At 39.9% G+C, this 27,439-nt stretch overlaps 1 protein-coding gene across 2 annotated transcripts in view; it reads right to left on the bottom strand.

Annotated features, from left to right (window-relative positions):
• afap1 (actin filament associated protein 1) overlaps positions 1 to 27,439 on the bottom strand; it is a 350,733-nt gene that overhangs the window by 292,199 nt on the left and 31,095 nt on the right. The gene's annotated exons all lie outside the window — the stretch shown is intronic.

Genomic DNA, 27,439 nt, shown 5'->3' with positions numbered 1-27,439 from the left:
ACCGACCCATTACCCGTCATTATGTCTAAGTCAAAGCTGCACCCGCCTGCACCCGTTCATAAAAGTATTGCGGCTTGATAATAATGAGTTAGATGTCAAAATATTACACTTATACTGCACATCTTTTTAATTTGTTTCATCCTGAAAAATGAAAAATATATTTTTGCTCTCACCTGCTGCCAGCGTGCGTGTAGTTCATTTTTACCCATGTCTTTACCCATCAGTTTGTATATGTGTACATATTTTTACCCTTTACACAGCTTTTTACGGGTTACCCGTCAGGTACCCCACCTGGTGCAGAACCTACATGCCAAAAGACATACAAATAAGCCACTGGCCTGATCCCACAGTGCTACACTGAAATCCATGCTCACTGATCCTACACATGTCAAATACAGAGGTTGAATATTTCCACACCGGTCAATAAAATACAATTTAAGTTTTAAAAAATTCAGGAAGTTAATTTTCAAAGCAATCCTGAGAACCTGACACAGGACGACCACACTAACGTTTTCCAGAAATTTGGGCGTCTCTACTCTTTCGAACTTTTCTTGCTCTCTCTTCCAAGAATTACAAAGAAAACCAACACCAGTTTACTAGAACATCAAAGAGAGCTGAAAACACAAGCCCACATAAGAGAGGGGACCATGTAAGGGCAAACCAGAAGGCCACATGATTCATAATAGGAAAACTAATCATGTTCAGCCATGACACACTATCTGATCAACAGCTTAAACTACTGAAACCTCACTAAGTCTCCTTTGGTTCTAAATTACAGAACAAAAACAAGCTACACAAAAGCGATTGACTAAAGAGTTATTCCAGTTAAGATTAAGTAAGCTCTCAGGCTCTGTCTATACATATCCATATATTTTTGTAAACAGATGTGGTTGAAAAAAAAAAAATCTCAACAAAAAAACTCCAAATGACCACTTGTGCAGTGTTCACACAGACAGTGTTGTCGCTGCTGCACAGCTGCAGAGCTGCATACTGCTGTAACTAATGTATTTCCACAACTTCAAGCCGGTACTCCACATATTTATGGAGCTGTGTAAACCACTGCATTGCCAACACCATGGTCCTGCAAATATTTCACAATAAAAAAACCTATTGTCCACAGAAATGTTGCCAGAGGATTTTTATTTTGAAATGGAAACCGGAAGCGTTGACTCAAAATTAAATTATTATTTACTTATAGTTTTTTCATGTTTGTGACAGATATAAACATTGAAACTGTAGCAATAGATGGCACAATGTCAATATGATCATCAAAAGACCGTTTTCACTGCCTATTTATTGCTGAAAATGTGTTGCAAGATTCCTTTTCTCTTGATGTTCCACAGCTGAGCAGCAGTTGAGCCCGCTTGTGGTCGGGTCCATGTCATTGGTTCGACAGCCCATTGGTTCGACATCCCATTAGTCCGACTGTCCGCGGTGCTAAACGGCTCGCGGCGGGCGTATGGTGCGCCGCAAGCGGCTTGAGGCGGAGCAGGCTCACGGCTTATGTGTTTGTCACTTTCTTTTTCATTTTAACCCACACCATGATCTTGTCCTGACCCTAACCAAGTGGTTTTTGTGCCTAAACCTAACCAGACCTTAACCACAGGGCATCATGATGATTTCGGAACAGACTTAGGAACAATGGGTTTAATATGGTCGGAACAATGGGATGTCAAACCAATGGGCTGTCGAACCAATGGGCAGTTCCCTTGTGGTCAGGGGGTTAGCTGTCTATCTGTGAAGTGTAAAGGCTAATGTTACCTTTTTCAAAACACCTACTGAAGATCTCATCACCACAGATTCCCGTTCAGTTTAAGGACGAAAAAGCTCACTTAAACATTAGTGATGCTCTGGACATGCAAAATTTTTCTTTAACCTCCTTATCAACAACAATCCCACTCTGGAAAGTGTCCCACCATCTGCTGGTTCCGCCGGTCCTGATCCAAAACGATAATTTCTAGTGGACTTTAAACCCTGTAAGTATGTGCAAGAGTGCATTCCTGATGGATTACTTTGTAAATTAAATAAATAAATAAATAATCCTTTGTCAAAATATTGGAAACTGTTGTGCACTGTTTTAGCATTCAATAAGCGTACAGACTCCTGGATCTGTTACTCAAACTAGACTTCCTGGATCATATGTTAATGTATCACAGGTTCCCCAAGCAAAATGTCCACGCTAATGCAGGGCTGTTTTAAATGCAGGGCTTTTTCTGGCCTGAACACCCAGGAATGTGGATGTTGTACCAGTGAAGAAAATTAGCTTCCAACCCTCATCTTCAAATTGTCATCTATTGTGTTGATCTTTGGATAATGACCAAAATAATGAGATCATGGACAGAAATGGCTGAAATTTTGGGCTCACCTTTAGCCTCAGTTGTACCCCAGCACTGTACATTAGCCTTAGACATCTGGAGGGATCTTGGAACCACTGTTAGTCCAGGCATCTGATCGGGATACTTCTTGAATGCCTCCCTGTGGAGGTAATCAGGTATGTTCAACTGGGAAGAGATCCCAGGACAGCTCCAGAACACATTAGAGGGATTCTGTGTCCTGCCTGGCCTAAGTCACACCTCTGGATTCCCCAGTCAGAGCTGAAGGATGTAGCTAGTGAGTGGCGTGTTTAGTATATATCAGATGGAAATGAACATGAAACAACTCTGTCTTTTTAAACTTGAGTTGAATGTTTTGGAAAAACAGAGCTTGATTTTATTTTGATGATTAATTCCATTGCTGTTGTGCCTCCAAAATTTCCAATGCACAAGCAAACTATCATGGAGCTCAACACAACAGCTCACACAGTCAGTATTTATAGACTGATGCAGAGCTAGGGTCTTTGAGGAATCAATGTAGAGAAAGGGTTTAAGATAATTAGATCACCAGTGAGGTCTGTTTATTATGAGACACTTTGGCAGGTCACTTTCAGTGGATGACTCTCATTTGTGGTAATGCCATTAGAGTACTAAGAATTCTTAGAGCACTAAAAAAAACATCCCACAAAAGTGAAATGATTTTGTTATTTTCCTCTCTGGCAAGAACTGGAGGTGAAGACATACCGCCAAAGGAAACACATGAAAGACTTTTTTACTGACAAATTGTGCAGTAAATCCTGACAGCTAGGCTCAGATTTACAGTACAGTCTAATGGAGGCAAAAAGAGGATTATTAGAGAAAAGATGATAAGGTAATGAGATAATGGTGATGAGTTTCATATGTCTGCCTTCTGTAACTAATATATGCAGTACATACGGGATGGAAGGAGGAGGACAGAGTCAATGACAAAGACCATGAAGCAGCTTTTAATAAACACATAATCACAAGGATGCTGCATGGTAGTCTACACACCATCAGGACTGCCTCTCTGACTGGCACGCTTATAAAATTATCCCACTGACCGGAGCTGCCTCCACTATGTGTGACCCATAGAGAAGGCCCACTAGAGATTTATGGTGGCTGAGCCGGCTACTAGTTTAGAGGTCTGCTAAGTTAAATGGGGATAAAATGATTAAATTGTGCAGCTCTTATGCACTTTCAAATGTATTGGAACAAATGGATCAAATCCTGATAGTGAAACGTATCATTTTACCAGGGTTGAAAGGCTAAAAAAAATGTATCCAGTGATTTACAAATGTCTCTTTTGCTATGTAAGTCAATGGAAAAGGTTTGTTTGGGCTGCAGTGCATAATGTGATGATGGAACTACACTACACTTGGTCACTACAAAAATTGGTTTCAAAGTCAGGTGCACTTACTGTGGGCCTGCAAGAGACTGGAACTGCTGTTTTGGTGAGGAAACAGAGCTGTGTTGTGCGTAAAGGCAGCAGATACTACTGAAGTTCTAATAAACATCACAGTCTTTGACACTGATGTTGCATAAACAACCAATGTTTCCGCTGGTAACATTCTGCCATTAGTCTAACAGTACTTACTGGATGTAACTTCAGTTGTGCGAGTATGAGAACTGCAGGGAGAGGAAGAGGGAGTGAGACAGTGCCTGGACATGGTGACATATATGGGGCATTCTACCGATTGTGTGCAAAGTGGGTGTCCCTTAACAAAAAAACAACAAAAATAATACAATTGAGTATTCAGACATAGATATTTACAAAGATTATGTAATGACCTATTTAAACCCAGGACATTAAATGAAAACATGATAAGCTAAATATATACAAAATCACAATTTATAGGGTACGTTTTTTCAAAAGTGTAATTTAAAACATATTTGTGATTAAGTTTAAACAGAAGTTGAAAGATTTAGATGTATTGTGAGACTATTTTTTTTAATGCACTGGTTGAGTCTGGATTTTAGCCACACCCCTGAATTTCTGAGAAGGGGGATAGTACTGCACCCCCATCCCAGATGACTGCATGGTAAGTCGCTGACTCCCATCATTTTTTAAATAAATGTCTTCAAAAGTCTGAAAATCAGTGTGTAACTTTTAAAGTTGTCACTACCGAACACATGTTCTCTTCAATTATATAAAAATTTGGTTTGGTTTTATTTAGTTATCCTGAAAAATAGCTAGGAATGTCACTACCGAAACAGTCACTACCGAAACCTGTGGTAAAGTTTCGGTAGTGACATGATCATTTCGGTAGTGACAAAATGGAATGGTAATTTTGTAATTTGTAATTTATTATTTGAGAGGGACAGTGCAAGTTAATGAACATCACCATATGAGCAATACAATGATGTAAACATGCCAGATTGTAGCCATTGGCTAATTTCCATCTGTTGTCCATAGTAGATGTTCCCTAGGTAAAACACAAATAAAACAGATAATCACATTTTTAAAACAAAACAACAATACATCCAGTTGATACATACAGTAAAGTGCCGACATGCCTCAAGTACAAACAATAACAAAGTGCAATCAGTCTTAATAAAGTGCATATGGCAGTACTAAGTGCAACGGTCTGGATAACAGTAAAGTGCAGCAGTCAATAAGTAAACATGTTTCAACTACAGTCAAGTATACATTCAGTAATGTAATTCTAAATTACAGTTTTTATATGCATTGTATCTGTAATACTTCAACGTATTACACAATAATAGCCATAACTACGTAATATTTACATGTATTGCACAATATCATACCTACACTGCAGTGTAGCGCACGTAACGCACACACACCCTAAAATACCTATTGCCTGTACACATCTTAGTAGACTATAATAATACAAAAGCTATGGTGATAGTAATACAAGTTATTAAGTTATATCTCCCCGATGATTGTTATATCTGATAAGAGTTATGTTACTAATAATTACGACTAGTGATATTAATTACTTTGCCTTGATTATTATGACTAATAAGCTATACTAATAATAATCGCTACTAATAATAATGACTACATCCCCCGACTTATTATTATTATATCTAATTGGCTATGTTAATAATAATTTCAGCTAATAATTACGACTATTGATATTAATTACTTTGCCCTGATTATTATGACTAATAGGCTATACTAATAATAATCGCTACTAATAATAATGACTACATTCCCTGATTTATTATTATATCTAATTGGCTATGTTAATAATAATTTCAGCTAATAATTACTAATAGTGTGTACAGGTCTGGTTTGATAATAACCAGTTCTTTAGATGCTTTTTAAAGGAGCTATAAGTGGGGCACTCTCTGACTGTGAGTGGCAGGCTGTTCCATAACCTACCACCCATGACAGATAGGGCAGCCTGGCCAAAAGTGGTCCACCTATAAGGGACTACACAGTCTCCTCTAACTACTGCTCTAGTGACCTTGGTTGAGGGTTGAGTGTTTGTACGTTTTATAAATTCTTTCAGCGGAGGAGGGGCCAGATCATGTAGAGTTTTGTACATCAGACAGGCTCGTTTAAAATCAACTAGGTGACTGAAACTCAACAAATCATATTTACGGAGAATGTTACAAGTGTGGTGTGTTGACGGCTTTTTGTCAAATATTTTCAGGGCTCTGTTGTAAAGTGACTCAGCTGATTTAAGTGTAGTCGTACCAGTAAAGGACCAGTTTGTGAGACAGTACTCTAAGCGTGAGAGGATTACTGAAGATAAAAACATTTGAGCTGCTGTGTCCGTCAAGTTCAGGGTTCAACGCTAAGGTTTTTTTTCACTTGCCCGGTCGGGCAAGTTGGTCAGAGATCTACTTGCCTGAAGTCAGTTTTTACTTGCCCTATAAAAATTGTTTAATTTAAGCGGCTATCAAATAACAAAGACTGCAGTTATTTTTATGTTATGTAATCTTTATTCACACTGTATTTATTAATTAAAACAACATACGTCATGTATTGTAGCTTAATTCCTACACAAAAATGACAGTGTCAGGGCTTAAAGTGAAAAATTTGTCAATCGTTCTCCATCTATAATTTTGCGCCCTACTTGAGCCATGCCCACCTCTATTTATTTTTCACCCCTCTCTCCATTTCTGCTGTGTTAACACCGGGTTTAATATATTTTGCTTCCATCTCTCTGCCCTGCTCTACTCTACTTCAACGCTACTTAGCTCTCTCTCTACTCTACCAGTAGACTACCACATCCACCTGTTGCACAAAACGCACACAGCAGTGTTTCCCCTAGGATGGAGTTGTAGCAGCGGAGGTGAAGCACATGCATGAAAAATAATTTTCACATGCGTGAAACTTTTTTGTATGCTTGCAAAGCACAGCCTGCTGGGATGTTTCTGTGTATCTACTGGCACCAGAAGGGCTCTTTAGGACTAAGTACATACAGTACATGTGTGCACAGTAATGAGCAGGTGAAATGTCTGTCTAGCTTACATATGAGGTGTCTCAAGATTTAGGAACATACAATTTTATTGAATATAATAAATAGTGCTGCACGATTTGATAAAAATGTGCGATTGCGATTATGGTGGACAATATTGCGATTTGCGATTGCGATTACAATATAATTACAATATAATTAAAATGTAATAAATAAATGGTATCATGAGTCTTTTTGCTTGATTCAGTGTTTCCCCTACATTATATTAGGGGGGCACTGACCTGACATAGTTATTATTATGGACAGACAGTGTGTCAGTGACCATTAACAGACTGAGCACAGTCAAACATGCTGCTCACACAGCAGCGCAGCACATCTGCAGATGAAAATTAGCCTGTATGGCTAAATTTGACACATTTACGTGACTTAAGTGATTATGTTAATTAATGTGCACTGTCCCTTCTTAAATAAAATAAACATAAACACAAACTGTACACACAGCGGAGCGAGCCTGTGTTGTGTTCAGGCATTGTCACGTAAATGACAAATTCCAGCACGCCATAGCACAACACAGCAGCATGTCAAGTGGGCCGAAACAGAGCAAAATTGCTCAATTTTTCATTTGTTATGGAGTCCATGATTTCCCTGTGACACTTACAAATGTTTGCTTAACTGTGCTTGGATGTTGTTTTATGAGGCTCTGGCGGCTTTCAGTTGTCTCTTTGTCTTTAACGTTACACGGCTCGGCTTTCTCTCGCATGCACTCTTCCTTCTTTTCCCTGTGCTGTCTCAAGTGTTGTTATAGATTGGTCGTGTTGCCGCGGGACGTGGCGACTTTAACTTTTAAACGTTTACACAGCACGTCTTTCTGTCCAACGTCGCCGTACCTGAAAGACGTGCTGTGTAAAAGTTTAAAAGTTTAAGTCGCCACGTCCTGTCTCAAGTGCTGATATAGATTGGTCGTGTTGCCGCGGGACGTGGCGACTTTAACTTTTACACTTACACAGCACGTCTTTCTGTTCAACGTCGCCGTACCTGAATCCAAAGTATCGCCATGTAACAGACGTTTTTTTCCCCACCAACTCAGCCTGTTCATGGTCGTGCTCATGCTCTTCTTCAGCGTCTGTGTTGGTCACTGCTGCACATCCTTGATATCAGGTGTCAGTGATGCAGCTAGTTCGATCATTGTCAGCACTAGTTGGACATCTGGTCACACTAGTTAGACATTTTGTCCAACTAGTTGAACAGAGTCTTACTAGTCACTCTTTTTCAGCAACTAGTGACACTTTTGTCAAACTATTGACAACTTAAGCCTGACTAGTGAAGCCACAGAGCCATACTAGTGGCACCAAAATCCAAACTAGTCAGCTTTTTGACAGACTAGTGGCCCACTGGGCTGAACTAGTAATGCTTAAAGTCTTACTAGTGAACTAGTGAGCTGCAAAAGCTCTGACTTGTTAACTAGTAGCAGCTATTTGCCTCACTAGTTTGCTTGTAACCTCAAGTTTTTTACACTAGTTACACATGTAAGAGCCAAAATCATCACTAGTGTGACTAGTAAGGATTTACACCTTACTAGTTAAACTAGAAAAAGTCTCATTGACCTTACTAGTTAACTAGTGGGGCTTAAAATGTTTACTAGTTGAACTAGTGGAAGCTGAAATACTCACTAGTTACACTAGTAACACCTTATTGAGCTCACTAGTTAACTAGTGAGTTCTAAAATGTTTACTAGTTGAACTAGTGACGTTGACATGCTTACTAGTTGAAGTGTATTTTGACTTTTCTAGTTAACTAGTGAGGCAAAACACGTTACTAGTTGTACTAATGGAAGCCAAAATGTGCACTAGTCACACTAGTGACACCAAATGCTAATTAGGGGGCAGAATAGGATTATAAATGGATTCATCTTATTGGTTCTCCAACAAGAATATCACCCAGGGGAACTTAACCCTTTAAAGCCTGGGGAACTTTTAAGTGTAATTGCCAGCTCCTTGGTAACTATAAATGCAGAGTAAAGCGAACTATGAGGGACAATGAAATCAAAACAGTGAAACCCCAGACGTATGTCTTTGTTTCCTATTGTGAATGAGTATAAAAATAAAAAAGCAACTCTGCTTCTTTCCTTTCATGGTCACACAAGTATTTTATCAATAAAAATCCAAGGAACATTCAATCACAGTCTCATTAAAAAAAATAAATAAAAGCCCACTGGTAATTAAACATTCTTGATGAACTACTGCACTGCACACACACACACACACACACACTGTCCTGCAGTGCTGGACATGAAACGAAACGAGGATTCCCACTAGTGTTACTAGTAACACTAGTTTACTAGTTGCAGTGGTGCTACTAGTAGAACTAGTGACACAAGTAGTATTACTGCAACTGGTAAGCTAGTGTTACTAGTAACACTAGTGACACTAGTAGCACTAGTAGCACTAGTGACACTAGTGTCACTTACTGCAACTGGTAAACTAGTGTCACTAGTGCTACTAGTAGCAGTAGTAGTAGTAACACTAGTTTGCAGTTGCGGTGGTGCTACTAGTAGCACTAGTGACACTAGTAGTATTACTGCAACTGGTAAAACTAGTGCCACTAGTGCTACTAGCAGCAGTTGTAACACTAGTTTGCAGTTGCGGTGGTGCTACTAGTAGCACTAGTGGCACTAGTAGTATTACTGTAACTGGTAAAACTAGTGCCACTAGTGCTACTAGTAGCAGTAGTAACACTAGTTTGCAGTTGCGGTGGTGCTACTAGTAGCACTAGTGACACTAGTAGTATTACTGCAACTGGTAAACTAGTGTCACTAGTGCTACTAGTAGCAGTAGTAACACTAGTTTGCAGTTGCGGTGGTGCTACTAGTAGCACTAGTGACACTAGTAGTATTACTGCAACTGGTAAAACGAGTGCCACTAGTGCTATTAGTAGCACTAGTAACACTAGTTTACTAGTTGCAGTGGTGCTGCTAGTAGAACTAGTGACACAAGTAGTATTACTGCAACTGTACATAACTAGTGTCACTAGTGCTAGTGCTACTAGTAGTAGTGCACTAGTGACACTAGTTTCACTAGTGCTACTAGCACTAGTGAAACTAGTGTCACTAGTCCTCCTGGATGTAGACTAAGGGACCCTGTCGGGGTTTATTTCTCCACAACAACCGACTGACATTATCCCGCTTATCAAACGGCCTACGAGTGAAATAATTAATTTGATACATAATGGTGATCAAAATAGGACTTTTATCGATTTATAAATTGCATAGCCTAGGCTACAATTGTATTCATTTAGCGTAACTGCAGGTCCGGTCACTTTTCCACTGTTCTGATCCTGGCTGTTTTGAGATAGCACGTAGGCCTACCCTAATGCTGTCAATGTTCACAGTGCGACACCTGCTGGGCATTTTTTTTTTAAAATCTCCACTTTTGATATAACATTGAAGTTTCTCATAATTGAGAGCAGACTCCACAGTGCACAGTAACTGAAGAAAACTTTCTTTTTCAAAATAGTCATAGTGCGTTATATCAGCTGCATATTAATATTTCTTCTTTTTTGAATTTATTTATTTATTTAGGCTATTATTTATTTGTTTATTTTTAAATCAAACTGTTAAAGATCTGTTTGATTTTCATCTGTGCACTATATTTACAGCATGAACTCATTAAATTAATTGCATTTTATAATAACACAATAAAATAAATGTACACATCTCCTGCAACCACTGCTGCTCAAAGTCAATATCCAGAGCTGGCACTTTAAGGCTTTTCAGCACTCATTTGAATACTGACCAATAAAAGTCTTTATCCCGCCTATTTAATTTGCATGTAGTTTACCCGTGGAACATGTTGACTTCTAAGTGGCACCTGCAACTCTACTGGCTGTGTGCTGCATTTAACATGTTAACTAGTGATGGTAGTGACAACATTTTAAACTTCATCTGTAAACTAGTGGGGTTCAAAAAGTTCCACTAGTCGACTAGTAAGACGCATAATGTCTACTAGTTATGCTAGTGGGTGTCTTTTTCCTAACTTGTCAACTAGTGAAGTTCAAGAACTGCCACTAGTTGACTAGTCAGACCCAAATTGGCCACTAGTAACACTAGTTGGTGTCTTTTCGACTTCACTAGTCAACTAGTTACACATGTCCTCTTACTAGTTAACATGTTAGGTCCAAAAAGATTCACTAGTTGACTAGTGACACTCTTTCCGTGGCTCACTAGTTAACTAGTGGATGCTATTTGTTGTCACTAGTCAGATTCTGCACTGAACATGTAAAGACTTTGACCAAACCTGCTGGAAGTTTTTCTTACATGTAAGGCTATTCCTTTAACTAGTAACGATTTGCTCAGCACTAGTGGGCAACTGTGCACAGCAAGTGAGACATTTCTTTTACATGTGAGACTTTTTGTCGCACTAGTTGACATCTTCACCACACAAGTAGATATCCTCATCTTACTAGTACAACAAAGCTGCTTACTAGTTAACATGTGCATGTCACTAGTTAACTAGTGAATGCTGCTACTGCCATAAAGTGAAATTTTATCACAGTACTAGTTGTACTAGTAGGATGAACATGATAACTAGTAAGCAGCTTTGTTGAACTAGTAATATGAACATGCCAACTAGTGTGATGAAGATGTCAACTAGTGCGACAAAAAGTCCAACATGTTAAAAAAATGTCTCACTTGCTGTGCGCAGTTGTTCACTAGTACTGAGCAAGGCTTTACTAGTTCAAGGAAAGGCATCACATCTAAGAAGAATGTCCAACATGTTTGGTCAAAGCCTTTACATGTTCTGTGCAGAATCTGACTATTGACAACAAATAGCATCCACTAGTTAACTAGTGAGCCACGGAAAGAGTGTCACTAGTTAACTAGTGAATCTTTTTGGACCTAACTTGTTAACTAGTAAGAGGACATGTGTAACTAGTTGACTAGTGAAGTTGAAAAGACACCAACTAGCATTACTAGTGGCCAATTTGGGTCTTACTAGTCAACTAGTGGCAGGTTTTGAACCTCACTAGTCGACTAGTAAGGTCAAATTGTCTTCTACTTGTGTAACTAGAAAACGTTTTGGATTCTACTAGTCACCTAGTGAGCACTTTTAGCATCACTAGTTTGCTAGTAGAGTCTAACGAGACCTCAGCTAGTTGACTAATCACAGTTTTGCCTTGACAAGTTAACATTTAAGATGAAGCATGCTGCCACTAGTTAACTAGTTGCATTCCTCAGGTCAACATGTTAACTAGTTAAAAGAAGTGGGTGGAGTAACGACATGTCCTGATTCGTAGGTATCTTTTATTTTGAACTGGAGAGCAAATAGGAAGCCTCAGTTTATGTTTTTACCCACCTCCTCATTAGCATTTGGTGTCACTAGTGTGACTAGTGCACATTTTGGCTTCCATTAGTACAACTAGTAACGTGTTTTGCCTCACTAGTTAACTAGAAAAGTCAAAATACACTTCAACTAGTAAGCATGTCAGCGTCACTAGTTCAACTAGTAAACATTTTAGAACTCACTAGTTAACTAGTGAGCTCAATAAGGTGTTACTAGTATAACTAGTGAGTATTTCAGCTTCCACTAGTTCAACTAGTAAACATTTTAAGCCCCACTAGTTAACTAGTAAGGTCAATGAGACTTTTTGTAGTTTAACTAGTAAGGTGTAAATCCTTACTAGTCACACTAGTGATGATTTTGGCTCTTACATGTGTAACTAGTGTAAAAAACTTGAGGTTACGAGCAAACTAGCGAGGCGAATAGCTGCTACCAGTTAACAAGTCAGAGCTTTTGCAGCTCACTAGTTCACTAGTAAGACTTTAAGCATTACTAGTTCAGCCCAGTGGGCCACTAGTCTGTCAAAAAGCTGACTAGTTTGGATTTTGGTGCCACTAGTATGGCTCTGTGGCTTCACTAGTCAGGCTTAAGTTGTTACTAGTTTGACAAAAGTGTCACTAGTTGCTGAAAAAGAGTGACTAGTATGACTCTTTGTTCAACTAGTTGGACAAAATGTCTAACTAGTGTGACCAGATGTCCAACTAGTGCTGACAATGATCGAATTAGTGAACGACACTGACACCTGATATCAAGGATATGGAATAAATGCTCAAACAGCTTGCCATACTGCACGCACCAGGATAGCTTGTGGGCGTGATGTCAACAAACTCCACACACTACAGGAGAGGCAGTCACGTTCACAGGCACACACGCTAACATTTATTTAGCCTACATTAAATCGCAAATCGCAGCCTTTTATGCGGTTATGTAATCGCACAGCCTGACATCGCGATTGCAATTAGATTAATCGTGCAGCACTAATAATAAAGTAAAAAGTCACTTGACATGCTGCTGTTTTGTGCTATGACCTATTTAAGTGTTGGAAGTTGTTATTTACATGACAACGCCTGAACGCAACACAAGCTCAGCATGAGTGCCATACTGAGCTGCTGTGCGAGCAGCGTGTTTGTCTGTGCATAACAGCAGTCTGTTGATGGTTATCTACACACTGTCCATTTCAATAACTTTGTCAGCTGACAAACTGCACCGGGCTCGGGGTCAGGTTTGGTCAGGAAAATGCGGCCCGAGCCGCTCTAGCGTGCTCACCTGTGTGTGTGGCAGAACTCTGCTGTGCGCCTGCATCAGAGCAGAAGAGCATGTTTTAAAATACATTTATTTTATCAATTAGTTATTAACTTTTCTTATTTTTAGCAACTTGCCCGATCGGGCAAGTGAGTTGTTAGTTTACATGCTCGACCGCGAGTTTTACTTGCCCCGGGCAATCGAGCAATCCTTATTGTTGAGCCCTGAAGTTATTTCTAATTTGCTTAAAATTCTGCAGATGAAACTTGGTGGATTTAGAGAGGATGTTCACATGCTTCTTGAATGTTAAACAGGGATCAAGAATGACTCCAAGGTATTTGAATTCGGTTACTATACCAAGCTCCTCGCCGTTTAATAACACGTTCGAATTTGTTCGAATCTCTAGATGGCGTTTACTGAACATCATACAAAATGTTTTTTTGGTGTTCAGCAGAAGGCAAGATTTAGTTAGCCATTCTTGAATACAAGACAAGGCACATGTGAGGGAAGTTGAGACTTCAGAAATTGTTTTTGCCTCCCTAAAGATCACTACATCATCTGCATACATTAGGGTGTGTACATTCTGATATTAATTAGGCAAGTTATTAATAAATAAGGAAAATAAAATTGGCCCGAGGACTGACCCCTGTGGAACCCCGACACAGCACTCAAGGCTGGCTGATTTAACACCGTCAACAGTCACATATTGTTTCCTCTCGGATAAGTATGAGGCAAACCAGTGTATAGCGTAAGAGCGTTCCTATCCAGCAGACTTTTAACCTTTTCTAAAAACACACATATGGCTGTCTCAGTTGAGTGATGGGTGCGGAAACCGAATTGCATGGGGTGTAATGTATGACCCAGGTTGAGATGTTTCATTAGTTGCTTGTTAACCCATTTCTCGGCTACTTTGGATATTATCGGCAAGATACTTATTGGCCGATAGTTAGATGCATCAGTTTTTTTCCCACATATAAAAATTGGGGTTATTGCCACCGCTTTCCAAACCGATGGGACATATGCATGCTTGAAAGAGAGGATGATAAGATGGGTGATGGGGCGAACCAGGGAATCTTTATGTTGTTTCAGAAAAGTAGCGCTAAGCCCAAAAGCGTCTTTTGCATTACTGCTTTTAAGACCAGAGATCAGATCGGCTACATCATAATCAGTTATCTCAATGATTGTGAAAACAGGACTGTTGCTGTTCAATGGGCTGTCCGTGCATTCAGGAGAGGGGAATAGTTTAGCAATCTGGTTAGCAGATTTGAAAAAAAAGTCATTGAAACTGTTTGCTAGGCTGATAGGCTCCTTGACTAGGTTGTTATTTATAATAAATTCTAGGTTATTATTATCTGGCTTGTAGTGTTGGCCTGTTAATTTATTACAATTCTGCCAAACCAATTTTTCCATTTTTTCCATGTGCATTTACAATGATTTTCAGAAAGAAGTCAGCTTTTGACTTTCTCAAAGTTTGAGTTACTCTGTTTCGCATAGAGGTAAATTTTAGTCAGACAGTGGCCAAGCCAGTTTTTAGTGATTGCTTTAACAGTTCATCTCTCCTGCACATCAGCCTCCTACAGTCCTCGTTTACCCATGGTAGTGTCTCCTTTTTTTCTTACACCACCCTCTAGAGGTGAAGTGCCCCATGACCTCTTTGACTGACCTATTAAACAGATGACAAGCAGGGATTACATCTACACACTACATATATATACATATACATATATATAGGGACAAAGTTTTGGAAATAAAACACACAAAATTTCAAAATATTTCCAGCCTAACTTTGCACACATTCGGTAGAATGCCCCATGTATGTATAGCTGTTACTCTGTAGAGACTTCTGTCTGCATCGTGCACTGCCATGAAAGTGACCACGTGAAATTTTATCTCGCACACTGGAGTCTGGAGGCCTGCTTTGAAATCAGATTTAAGCATCTGTAGAAATCTGATTGGAATCGCATTTCAAACCTCCTCCAAATGTGTTTTTTTTTAAAGGCCCAGTGTGTAAAATGGGTTGAAAACAGTGACATCAGTGGTCAAATTCTAGATTGCAGGGCTCACTCGCTCACCCCTCCTGTCGGGTAAATGACGGTGGCCTTGTAGGGACAAAAAGCCTTGCGCACAACTTTTTCAGGAGTAGGTCTATCTAGCGACGAGGTGAATGTTTATTTAGAAATCTAAACCATGTTACGATATTGTAATGAATCCCTCACGAGCAGGAGACCAGAAGAGCGTTCGGGAAAAAGGCCAGTTTATTTGAGCACTCCAGAAACTCCGGTAACACTCCACTCCGTCCCAAACTCCGGGCTGGCAGACTGAACAAGGCCTATGAACCTAATCAGAACACAATCAGTAATTATTACTCATTACAAACCACTGTAGAAAATAATTTTGCAGAACAAGTATACAGAATAAGCAATAAGTTAAGCACATCATTAATTTAATCTGGCGACCTGTCCAGGGTGTAACCTGCCTTTCGCCTGATGTCAGCTGGGATAGGCTCCAGCCCCCCCGCGACCCTCAAGAGGATGAAGCGGTTAGAAGATGAATGAATGAATGAATGAGATTATTATTATTATTATTGTTACAAGTGGTGTATTTACTGACGTATTTCATGTCTTAGAACAAAATGTGAAAGTCTCTTAAACTTGTGTTAACCACAGACCTTATTTCAGGCATCTAACCAAAAACCCATTCAGGAAACCCACTGACTTTGAGATGAGGGAACTGTAAACACAAAAATGCTAACTCTATTCTGGCCTTTTAGACTCATTTCTGCACCACTATATATGTCCATATGTATTTTTTTTATTGTAGATATTATATAATTTAATGCAGTTACTTGAATATATAAGTTACTTAACTCAATACTTCACCCACAAAATGAGTCAGTTAGTCATGCTGTATTACTTTGAATTTTTGCAGAAAACTTTGTTTTTCTCATCCATCCATCCATCCATCCATCCATCCATCCATTTTCATAACCGCTTATCCTCTTGAGGGTCGCGGGGGGCTGGAGCCTATCCTAGCCTATCATGTGCCACAAAAATGGCAGACATATAGATTTATTGACTGATTAATTCCCCCCGGATGGGACGCTTTAATACTAAAGCGAGCACGCCCGCAAGGAGGCAGGGAGCATTTCATTGGTCAGCAGTAAATCTGGCATTCTATTGGTTGGGGGATTTTGGCCGGGTTGTTACACAAAAAAATCCAAGTGCAGGGCAGAAATCTGAGAACAGAAATTCCGCAAGCGCACAGAAACAGTTTGAGCGCGAGGAGAAAAGCCGAAGCTCGAGCAGGAAATCTGTGCGAGCAACACTGTATCTGAGTGCGAGCAACAAGGTATCTGAGTGCGAGCACACAGTTTGAGCAGAAACAGATTAGATCCAAGTGCAAGCAGAGGCTATTTGAGTGCGAGGGCAGGGTTTTTGAGCGTGAAATCAATAAATAATGCTCTCAAACTGACCACTCTCTTGAATAAAGATAGGGATAAAGCTCCATATAAAATGCCCATCCCTAGTAGTAAGTAGTATTCCAAATTAGTATTAATTTCAATATCAATTTCACTTTGACATGAAAATCTGTAAATATTACTTCTCCTATTACTGCACTATTATTGTATCATGTAATCATCAGCCAACCCCTGCTTTGTTTCACTATGTTGGGAATTTCAATAACAGGCATCACACAGAGGCACCAAAAATGTTGGGAACAATACTGGGCATCACATGGAGGCACCATAAAATGTAGGGAATCTACTGCCATATTGTAAAAAGCAGGGATACTACTTTTTGGGATCTAGGGCAGCACCATTTGTTGGGACTAGTTTAGTTTAGTTTAGTTTTGTTTATTGGTTTAAAATACAGAGACAATGCTCATTAATAAACATTACTGTAAATATGCCGGGTTAGCCAGGTTGGCTAATTTTCAACTGTAGTCTCTGGGGCAGGTGACACGAGCACTACAATCATTAAAGTATACATTGCATAAAATACCTAATTGAATACAGTAAAATACAAATATAGTATACATGACAGTTTTAGAGCAGGTGGTCACAGAGTTGACCATCTCTCAGCCATGATTCTAAGTTACGTTTAAAAGAAAGATATGTATCATACTCCCTGAGCGTTGTTGGAAGACTGTTCCTTGTCTGAGCGGCTCTCACAGAAAAGGCTGCCTGACCAAAAGCAGAGTACCTATGGCAAGCCATTTTAACATTTAACCATTACAGATACCATTATTAGATACCATTATACCATTATAGATACCAACAACATCATTTTGACTAGTAGTAATGTGACTAGTATGAATTTTAATTGAAGATATCTATAACGTCATTCTGACTAATCAAAACTGAATTACAGATATCTATAACATCATTTTGACTAGTCAAAACCGAATTACAGATATCTATAACGTCATTCTGACTAGTCAAAACTGAATTACAGATATCTATAACATCATTTTGACTAATCAAAACTGAATTACAGATATCTATAACGTCATTTTGACTAGTAAAAACTGAATTACAGATATCTATAACGTCATTCTGACTAATCAAAACTGAATTACAGATATCTATAACGTCATTTTGACTAGTAAAAACTGTATTACAGATATCTATAACGTCATTCTGACTAGTCAAAACTGAATTACAGATATCTATAACGTCATTCTGACTAGTCAATACTACAGTTACAGATATCTGTAATTCAGTTTTGACTAGTAAGATTTTTTAAATTCATTCTGCTTCCATTCATTCCTTTCTTCTTCCTTGCTACCGCTTGCTACTTGTTTTGATATAGTTTCCGGTTTCCGGCAAACAGTGCTGACGTTGGATTGTGATCCAATCAGAACATCTGCAGGGCGGGGTCGGATATCCAACCCCGCCCTTCATCCGACCTCGCCCCATTCCGCGGTCCGCAGCCAGGACCCCCTCGGCCGAGAGGGTGACGGTGGAGCAGCGGCAGCATGTTTGTTCATGGGCACGCATGACAGTGTATAAAGGAAAGTGATCACTCAGTATTGCCAGTGTTTATTTGAATTTGGCAATTCAAATAAACACTGACAGTGGCGACAGAGGTCCCGGCGCTGGATCTTGCGGATTGGACTGCAGTACATCAACAGCCCAGCTGAAGCAGGTTTCCTTGGCGATGTGAGCAAGGGAAAACACGGAGCTGCTCTTGGACTTTAGTGGACTGGACTGTTTAGTATCTCAGAATCCATCACTTCGGTGAACTGATTTACCTTTTGATTAATTAGCTGGGTAGTGTTTTATTCTGATTCGTTTTTTAAAGGAACTCATCTATTAAATTAAGTGCATTTTAAAAAGGTATAAAAATAAAAATAATTTATTTTTTATAAACATTTTTGTGTCTCTGTTACATTACCAATCCTTAAATGGATGGAAGAATGAATTGGTATGAGGCATGCTGCTTTTGTTAGCTGGCAGAGAAAGGCTGGAAAGAGTGGTGGTTCCAGAGGCAGTCTTCTTTGTGTCCTTTGTCCCAAAGGTACAGATCCGAGGAAGTCGGTTGTTGGGGGTCCTTGCGGAGTTAGACGTTGGGGTGCTAACTCAACTTGGCTCTCATTGTTGCTGGAAAGTAAGTTACAAAACTTATGTTTGCACACTGACTTCTCTGGTGTCAGGTTTGCTCCTGCCATGAGTCGCTGTCACAGATAAAGAGAGTCTGTGAGCAATTGTCCCCCTTCAGTGGTTTAGGGGCAAGGGCTTCTAAGCTGATCAGTAGCTCCGCAGGGAAGAGATAGGACCTCTGGGCTGGTCAAGGGCCCAGGAGCAAGAGAGAGCACATCTGGGCTAGTCAAGGGCCCAGAAGAGAAAGAGAAAGCACCTCTGTGCTGGTCAAGGGCTCAAGAGGAAAGAGGAAGACTGTCGGAGAGTGCAGAAACTTCTCTTACAGTGTGCCTGGTGACATCACAGAGTCACATAACACTGTAAAAGTACTGACCAATCAAGTTTTGGGACTTGTCTCTCATTGAGGTGTAAGGTGGGGCATCCTGTGGAGATTGGTGTCAAATAACTGTCCTCTGTTGAAGAACAGAGAACATGAGGTCTCTCACCATTTCAGATGGCAAGAGGAAAACAGGGGCATCGTTTCAGCAAAAGCTAAGGTATGGCAATATGACATGACGTCACAGAGCTACTGATGATGGAGTTTCAAAAATATGAACTTATATAAAACTTCACTTTTGTCTTTGACCTGTCAGAAGTACAGACTATGCTATTGAAAACTGTTTCAAAGGACATGAAGCTGTTTCTCACATTCATAATACCTCATGTCTGCATGTAATGCACGACTTGGTGAGAGCAGTGAAAACATCGGACCTATTTCGGCGCATATTTCAGCACCACGGACAGCGAGCGGACGTTTAATTATCATTAGTCATGTGTTTAACTTCACAGAAAATAAAGAAAATAAATTAATTACAAGCTCATTTCTAGAAGATAACCAAGGGGTCGGGTGTATGAAACACAGTAAAACAAAGGCCAATTTGGTACAATACTGTATAGGCAAATTTATTGGAGTGTCTCCAGAGACCGAAAATACAAGCTTAACATGCCGACATGAAGAAAAAACCCCACATACAATCAGACAGGCTTCAAGACATCATTTAGACAGGCTGTCTACAGCAGCAGAGCAAAATGCTTTTACAACACACAGATAACTCACATAACTCATAACTAGCGGAGGAGCAAAGTGGCGAACAATTTGATTCAGTAACACTCGTATTCACTAACACTCGTATTCACTGATGAGCATATTATTGACCTATTTAAGTGCAATACAATGATGACTACAGAACCTCTCTCTTTTTTCTCCCGATTCCAAGGTATGGCAGCTGCCATACCTTGCCACACCTAAATGACACCTATGGAGGAGAAGCCTTCATATGTCTAGTTCAGATTTTATCAAATGACAAATCACCTGTGGTCCAGTGAATTCCAACAACTACATACAAAGTAAAAGCAGTCGAATACACCACAAGCTGCACTCACTCACAACAGGAGCTGACAATGAGCTGTAAAAGTCAACATAATTTCTTAAACACTTTCTCCCAGTAAGAAAGGGAGCTACAGACTTTGAGTGGTGTTGGGTGAAAGAAAACAGATGTTGTTTTGGGTGATGTGAAGCATTCGAGGACCCTATGGTGTGGCTGTTACAGTAACAAGCCCAGGCCAGTGATCTGACCTACACTGATGCATTAATGTACCATACGCTCTTGTGAGGAGATAGAGGAGGTGATAGAAGGTCCACATGATGCCTCTTTTCTTCTGATTGTATCGTGTTTATTCTCATTTTACAGTTTGGGAGGCAACATCTGTGTGTGTGTGTGTGTGTGTGTGTGTGTGTGCGTGCGCGCACGTGTAATATGCAGAGTGAACATCCAAACAGAAGAACAGCTGTGTATGAGGCATACCAGGAAAAATGTGATGACACAATGTAAATCTGACACCTTCAACATCTATTTGGCTTTTTCGATTTTGACTCCAGCCTGATGTGGAACAGAGCGACACATCACAGATGAGCAGATTCTACACTTTTTTTCCCACGTGGAGCCAACAGATACAAATCTATATAGTATTATAGTCAACTTAGAGGAAAGTAACTATTTTTATTGCCTGAGTAACTTTGTTTGAGTGTAAGAGGACAACAGTGGGTGTTACTGGGGTTATCAAGTTCAATGGCTTGTATCAAAGCACAGCTACAGCACCTCCAGGAGGTTTTATATATAATGTGTTCAAGAGGCGCCTAAAAAAATAATGCACTGTAAAAACACCAGAAAGTCAATTTTCTTATTTAATATTAATAAAAGATAAAATATAAATAAAAGTAGAAAGCCACAAGCAGCTATGATCGGGGTCCAAGCAGATTTTCCCGCATTTGGATGCCTGTTTCTTGTTTAACTGACAAGAACCCAGGTGTTGAGGTACATAAAGCTACATTAGAGACAGTTAATGTAGCTTTTGACCTTACATTAAAATGTGTTTCACATGACTACATTTATATTGAATTTTTATTTTGTTTTAAGCTCGGAAATGCATCCTGTATGCCTGGTATACACTGTGCGATTTTGGGCTGTCCCGGATGAAAGATGACCAATGTGAAGGAAATATGGCAATATCTTTGGTCATGGCTCTAAAATGGTGGTCTTACATCCCAAAGTGAGAGCGGTTCAAGGATGGCCATTGTCACAGTCCTGTGATCAAAGACAGCCTTGGATAAAAGGCTGACAGTGTCAGAAATGTGGGATGACCATCTCACTGTGTGACTGCTGTTACCACCTACAATGTCTACTAACCAACCAATAGAAATGCAGCATGAAATTACACACTGGTGCTAAACCCAAACAAACTGACAGATAGCAGCTTACTGTGGAGGCAAAACTTGCTAAAAGAAATGTGTGGGATTCCAGCAAAGAGAAAAAAACCTTGTGGAGATGTGGCAGCAGAAGCCTTGCCTGTATGATGTGTCCTCCAGCTTTTACCATGATTGCGGAGTTGCAGCTGCCAGGTGAGCAACCTAGCAGCTGCAACTCCGCTGCAACACACACACACACACACACACACACACACACACACACACACACACACACACACAGATGCACCACAGTATATAGTGCCCACAAAACTTTAGGTTATTTAATAATGTGACCCTCTACAATGTACTTCACTGTTGGAGGACCAATCGCTCGTACAGCACCCTTGTGCACTCAGTATGGGAAACTATTACATCGAACATCGTAGCCTGCGATTCAGAAGGCACCGTCATTGTACAGTCTGCATACATCAAACTTGATGTCATACTCTAGTTTACTGGATCCATGTCGCACCATGTAGCTGCACTAAACTTAATGATTGCTACAATCTCACAGTCTGTAGGAGGCTTTAAACAAATAGTGCTACTATGTGAGAAGTGTCAAAAGCTAGCCTGGAAAATGCAAAGAGTCAGACCACATGCAGGATGGCCAAAGCGGGATTTGAACTTTTACCCTTTGCATTAAAAGACAACCATCTGACCACTCAACTACTGAGCAAATCAGGTCCACATGGTGTATGTATAAGCATGGAAAATACCTAGAGACATACTTAGAGGGTTTGGACAGGATGAATTATCAGCTGAATAAATCAGCTGAGGGTCGGCTGTTCAAGTCCCCGTCCGGACCAAATATGGAGCGTGGACTGGTGGCTGGAGAGGTGCCAGTTCACCTCCTGGCCACTGCCCAGGTGCCATTGAGCAAGGTACTGTACCCCCCAACCGCTAGGGGCGCCTGACCAAGGCAGCCCCCTCACTCTGACATCTCTCCACTTTGTGCATGTATAGGTCCTGTTTGTGCATGTGGGTGTCTTTCGGACCTGTGTGTTAATGACAAAAGAGTGAAAAATTGAATTCAATAAAGTATATAAAAATAAAACACTGCTCCCTCAAGGTAAGTTGAGTTGAAGCCCCACCCACTTATCTCTAAATGCATCTACTCTGGACCAAACCCAAGCCACACCCCTTTTCTCTGTGGCTGAGGTGGATCAACTCATCCCTCTCTCATCTCTCTCTCTCTCCATTTTCTCATCTCTTATTTGCAATCACTACCATGTGGGAGATCCTTGGTGGTGAGGTTTGTGGTGTGTGTGTGTGTGTATGTGAGTAGACCAGATTTTGGATATTTCTGTCTGTCACCACTTATCACCCTCATATCTACTTCTGAGGAACACAAAGTGCAGCAGAGATATGAAGAGAGAAAACACATGTAGATAAGAGGTGAGACTTTGTAAACTAGATGTTATTTCACAGACACACAGAAAGCTAGAGAATTAAAGGGGGTAATTTCCCACTAAAACCTTTGCAATGATGGTTTTAAGTGTCACCAGTGTTACAACACTATATTTAAGAAAGTGATACAATGCAATACTAAACTGTAACGGTACAGGCTTATCTAGCCAAAAGGGAAACACATCACTCATTACAGTGTCAGATAAACCCACCTGAGGGAGCTGGAGCAAAAGTGTAATAGTGGCCCTTCCAGGCCCCTATCCTCCAACTAGGGGTGTAATGATCGATGATCGATTTGGATCGATGTATTAATTTAATGATCAACGATCCAATATCGCTGATGCAAAGTGAAAACATAGATCCATATCATCATCTTTAAGAGCTTTCTGATTTATTTTGAAATTCCCATGACATGTCTGTGTCACTGTCAAAGTAGATCATGGCAAGACAGCAAGGAAAAGACAATGAGGATATTTATTCCTCTCTTAGGAATAAATCAGCAGTGTGGAAATATTTTGGATTTTGAGTAGAAATAAAAACAGGTCAACAAAGCTCATGCCATGTGCAAACAAAAAATCAAATATAGGAAACACAATGAACCTGGCCAAACATCTCACTATGGTAACTTGTTGCTCTTGCTACAGCATATTAGCTGCTGTACTTCAACATGTTACACTGACAAAACATGTATGCTGGCTGAAATTCAGCCATGCTGTTTTGTCAGGAGATGCAATGACTTAAACCAAGAGCCAATAAGAAAAAGCATGACTAATGCATGTAATTTGTTAAGCTATGAACAGTGCTGGGCTTGTTACTCTAAAAATGTAATATATATTACTCATTACTCTTTTTTTAACAGTAATAGTATTACAGTACTTATTACCCCCTGCCAACAGTAATTTGTTACACTACTCCTTATTTTACTTTTCTTTTACCCCATAAAATTGGTAATTGTGTATCTCCCCAGAGTACTGATTTGCTGAGGTCTGTTGTACACTGCTAGTATATTACAGCTATTAGAACACCAATTAGAAAATTGATTGGTCTATTGGTACTTTTCAGTCAGTAAAATTCATTTCACTTTGATTTGCTCCAAAACTGAAGTGATTTCCACGTCTCCATTATGGAACAGTAACTGCCATTCTTGAGTGTATCGTTTAATCTGCTGCATCAAGTTATAGTTTCACACAATGAGTAATATCAAATATAATATCAATGCAAGCACTCCTCTCTTGCCTTAAATGAAGCAACAGTGTTGTTTTTCACTGTGATACTTTTAATATTCTTCAAAGGCAGAAGTAGGTTGCACATAATCAATCAATTTTAAGAGCACTTCATTTGACTCATTTTATGTGGATGCGCACAAGGCTTATAGACTCAGTTTCAACTAGCACACAGTAGTAGGAGCAGGCTGATGGCTGAGCATTAAAGGTCAGCCAGAAAGCACGCGGGCTCAGGGGCCAGGCCTATGATGTCTTTTTTGGCTACGAGAGATCATGATATTTGGCTCACTCCTTGGCTGTCAAGCAGCTCCTGCAGCTCTGTGTAGACTGACTGGATTGACTGCAGCATGAGGAAGACCGTGCTGAATCGGGTTTCTGCCATCGGTTTGAGAGAGGTGGGGAGCTGACACGCCGGGTCGGATGCTTGCTTTACATATTTCACTACAGCCTTGGCCGCCAGCAGGGTTTCCTTTACTTCTGGGACCGAATCAGCAAGTTCATCTGTGTCGAGAGTGTGTCGAAGGACAGTGGCATTACATCTTTCTTTCTGGGCGAGTTCGTTTTGTGGGACAAATTGTTGACACTTTATTCTTGGAATAATTGTTTTTCTAATGTTGTTGGAATATAACCGATAGGCTAAGGTAAGCAGCTTTTTTCTTCTGGAAAGAAGCTAAGGTCATTCCGCTGCCTTCGGACAAAAGATCCACCCTTGCTGGTCCAAACAGTTGTCCAATAAATCTTCTCCCAGTCCTGAGTAAACTGCTAGAAAAAATTGTATATGTTCAAGTCCAAGACTAGCTCTCAAGCAATGATCTGATTACAAGTTACCAACATGCATATAGAGAGGGACACTCCACAAACACAGCACTTGCACAAATGACGGACGAGTGGCTAAAAAGCATGGACGATAAGAGGCTGGTAGGGGTGGTGATGTTGGACTTCAGTGCTGCTTTTGATGTCATTGATCACTTGCTATTGCTTGATAAACTCAAATGCTACGGTTTTAGCTCTACTGCTCTGTCCTGGATGAAGAGTTACCTGTCAGAGAGAAGGCAGAGAGTATTTTTTAATGGAAGTTTGTCTGATAGTAAAGTACTGCAGCGCGGGGTGCCTCAAGGGAGCTCTTTAGGTCCTCTATTATTTTCTATATTTACAAATGACTTACCACTAGTACTAAATAAATCCAGACTGGTAATGTATTCGGATGATTCTGCAATGTACAGTACAGCTCCTACATAATGCACGTTAAATGATATACTGATCACTGAGCTTGAGGTAGTTGCAGACTGGGTAGACAGGAATAAATTGGTGCTGAATATTGATATAACAAAATCCATGGTGCTGGGGTCTAGACACATGTTGGACGGCGATCCTCGACTGAGCTTATCACTGGCCGGGAAAACAGTTGAACAAGTAAAAGAGGCTAAACTACTAGGCATTACTCTGGATTCTAAACTAAAGTGGTCGAAACATATTGATAATTTAGCAAGTAAAATGGGAAGGAGCATCGCTGCTACCAGAAAATGCTCCAAGTATATAACACCAAACATCCTGAAAGAAGTAGTCCAAGCACTTGTCCTGTCACACCTTGAATACTGCCCAGCCATTTGGTCATCTGCAACAAAAAATGATGTACAGAAATTGCAAATAACTCAAAATAAGGCTGCTAGACTCGCTCTTAACTGTTCAAACGTATACAAATATTGTAGAAATGCACACAAATCTCTCATGGCTGCCTGTTGAAAAAAGATCACACTCCCTTCTCCTCAGTTTCTTCAGGAATGTTTTAAATGAAAAATAAAACAACAAAGTATTTCTCAGACCAAGTAGTGTACATAAGAAACAAACATAATCATACAACTACAAGCCAGTTCAAACTATCTAGCTGCTCCCAAACCCAGAACAAACCTCCTTAAATCTTCTATAATCTATAGAGCTATTATAGGATGGAACTCATTACCTTATCAGATCACTAATATAAAAACAAAATCCACTTTCAAAAAGAAGTTAAAAGAATACTTAATGAAAACATATCTGCAATGACCAAAGGCTGAATTTTCTTTGTCACTTACGCATTTAGCCTTTCGGCAATATTCTGCCATGCCACTTGCTTTATCCCTTGCTTTATTAATTGCTGCAGTATTGCCTTTTTTTTAATCATGTCCTTATAGTCCTCATATACTTCCATAGGGAGCGTTTGCTCCACCGCAGAAAAAGCCTCCGCTCACTCCTTTCCTTTGTTTTTTGACATTTTTTTTTCCGGCACTCAACTAGAGTGGGCTTTTTATTTTCCCTGGACGAGTGCATGAGTTGAGGCTTAACAGGTGAGGCTTGAATTAGCATCAGTTGGAGCCAGCTGATTTCACTTGACGGAATGGGTTGGTGCTAGATTGGGAGTTGGCATTAAGTCAAACTTCAAGATTACATCTTAGTCTGAATATTCTTAGCTACGTTGATGGAATACCCCCCAGGTAAGCTAGCTCTCTAAGTATTTTTAAAGCAAAGCTAAAAACGCATCTGTTCACTTAGCCTTTAACTAGCTCTGACTATCCTAATACAGGTCTGAAACTCTCTTTTCACTTCACACTGCTGTAACTCTTTTAAATGTTGTATCTTACATGATTTTATGATTTATGGTTTTACAATTCTAGGATTTTATGATGTCATGATTTATTACTTTAAAAAAAAAAGATTTTAAGCCTATTTTATGTTCATTATGTCCATTTTCACGTGAAGCACTTTGTTCTTATAATGCCCTTTTGTAAAGCACTTTGTGCTGCATTTCTTGTATAAAAGGTGCTATATTAATTTATTATTATTATTATTATTGTTCCCTGGCTGGTCAGGTCGAGGGTAGCTAGCAGTACGGTGACCAGCCTCCTCCTACCTGTTGGTGTTGACATAATTTCTCTCCTTCTGACAGCAATAGTGGAGAGCACAGCAGGTGGTAAGCATGGCTGGGGCAAAAGTAAAATGAAAGTCGCCTCTTTTTAGAAATACCCAAAAGTCATGTTTACCCCCACCTTGACTGAGCTGAGGTACACATTAAATGTTTCCTGCTCTGGAGGAAAAATGAAATATTTTTTTTTTTTTTTCAATGCTATTTTATTTCACTTTTTT

This window comes from Epinephelus lanceolatus, chromosome 22 (assembly GCF_041903045.1).
Source record: "Epinephelus lanceolatus isolate andai-2023 chromosome 22, ASM4190304v1, whole genome shotgun sequence".
NCBI lineage: Eukaryota > Metazoa > Chordata > Actinopteri > Perciformes > Serranidae > Epinephelus > Epinephelus lanceolatus.
The sequence above is the reverse complement of the archived record's forward strand: the minus strand, read 5'-3'. Positions and strand labels throughout refer to the sequence as shown.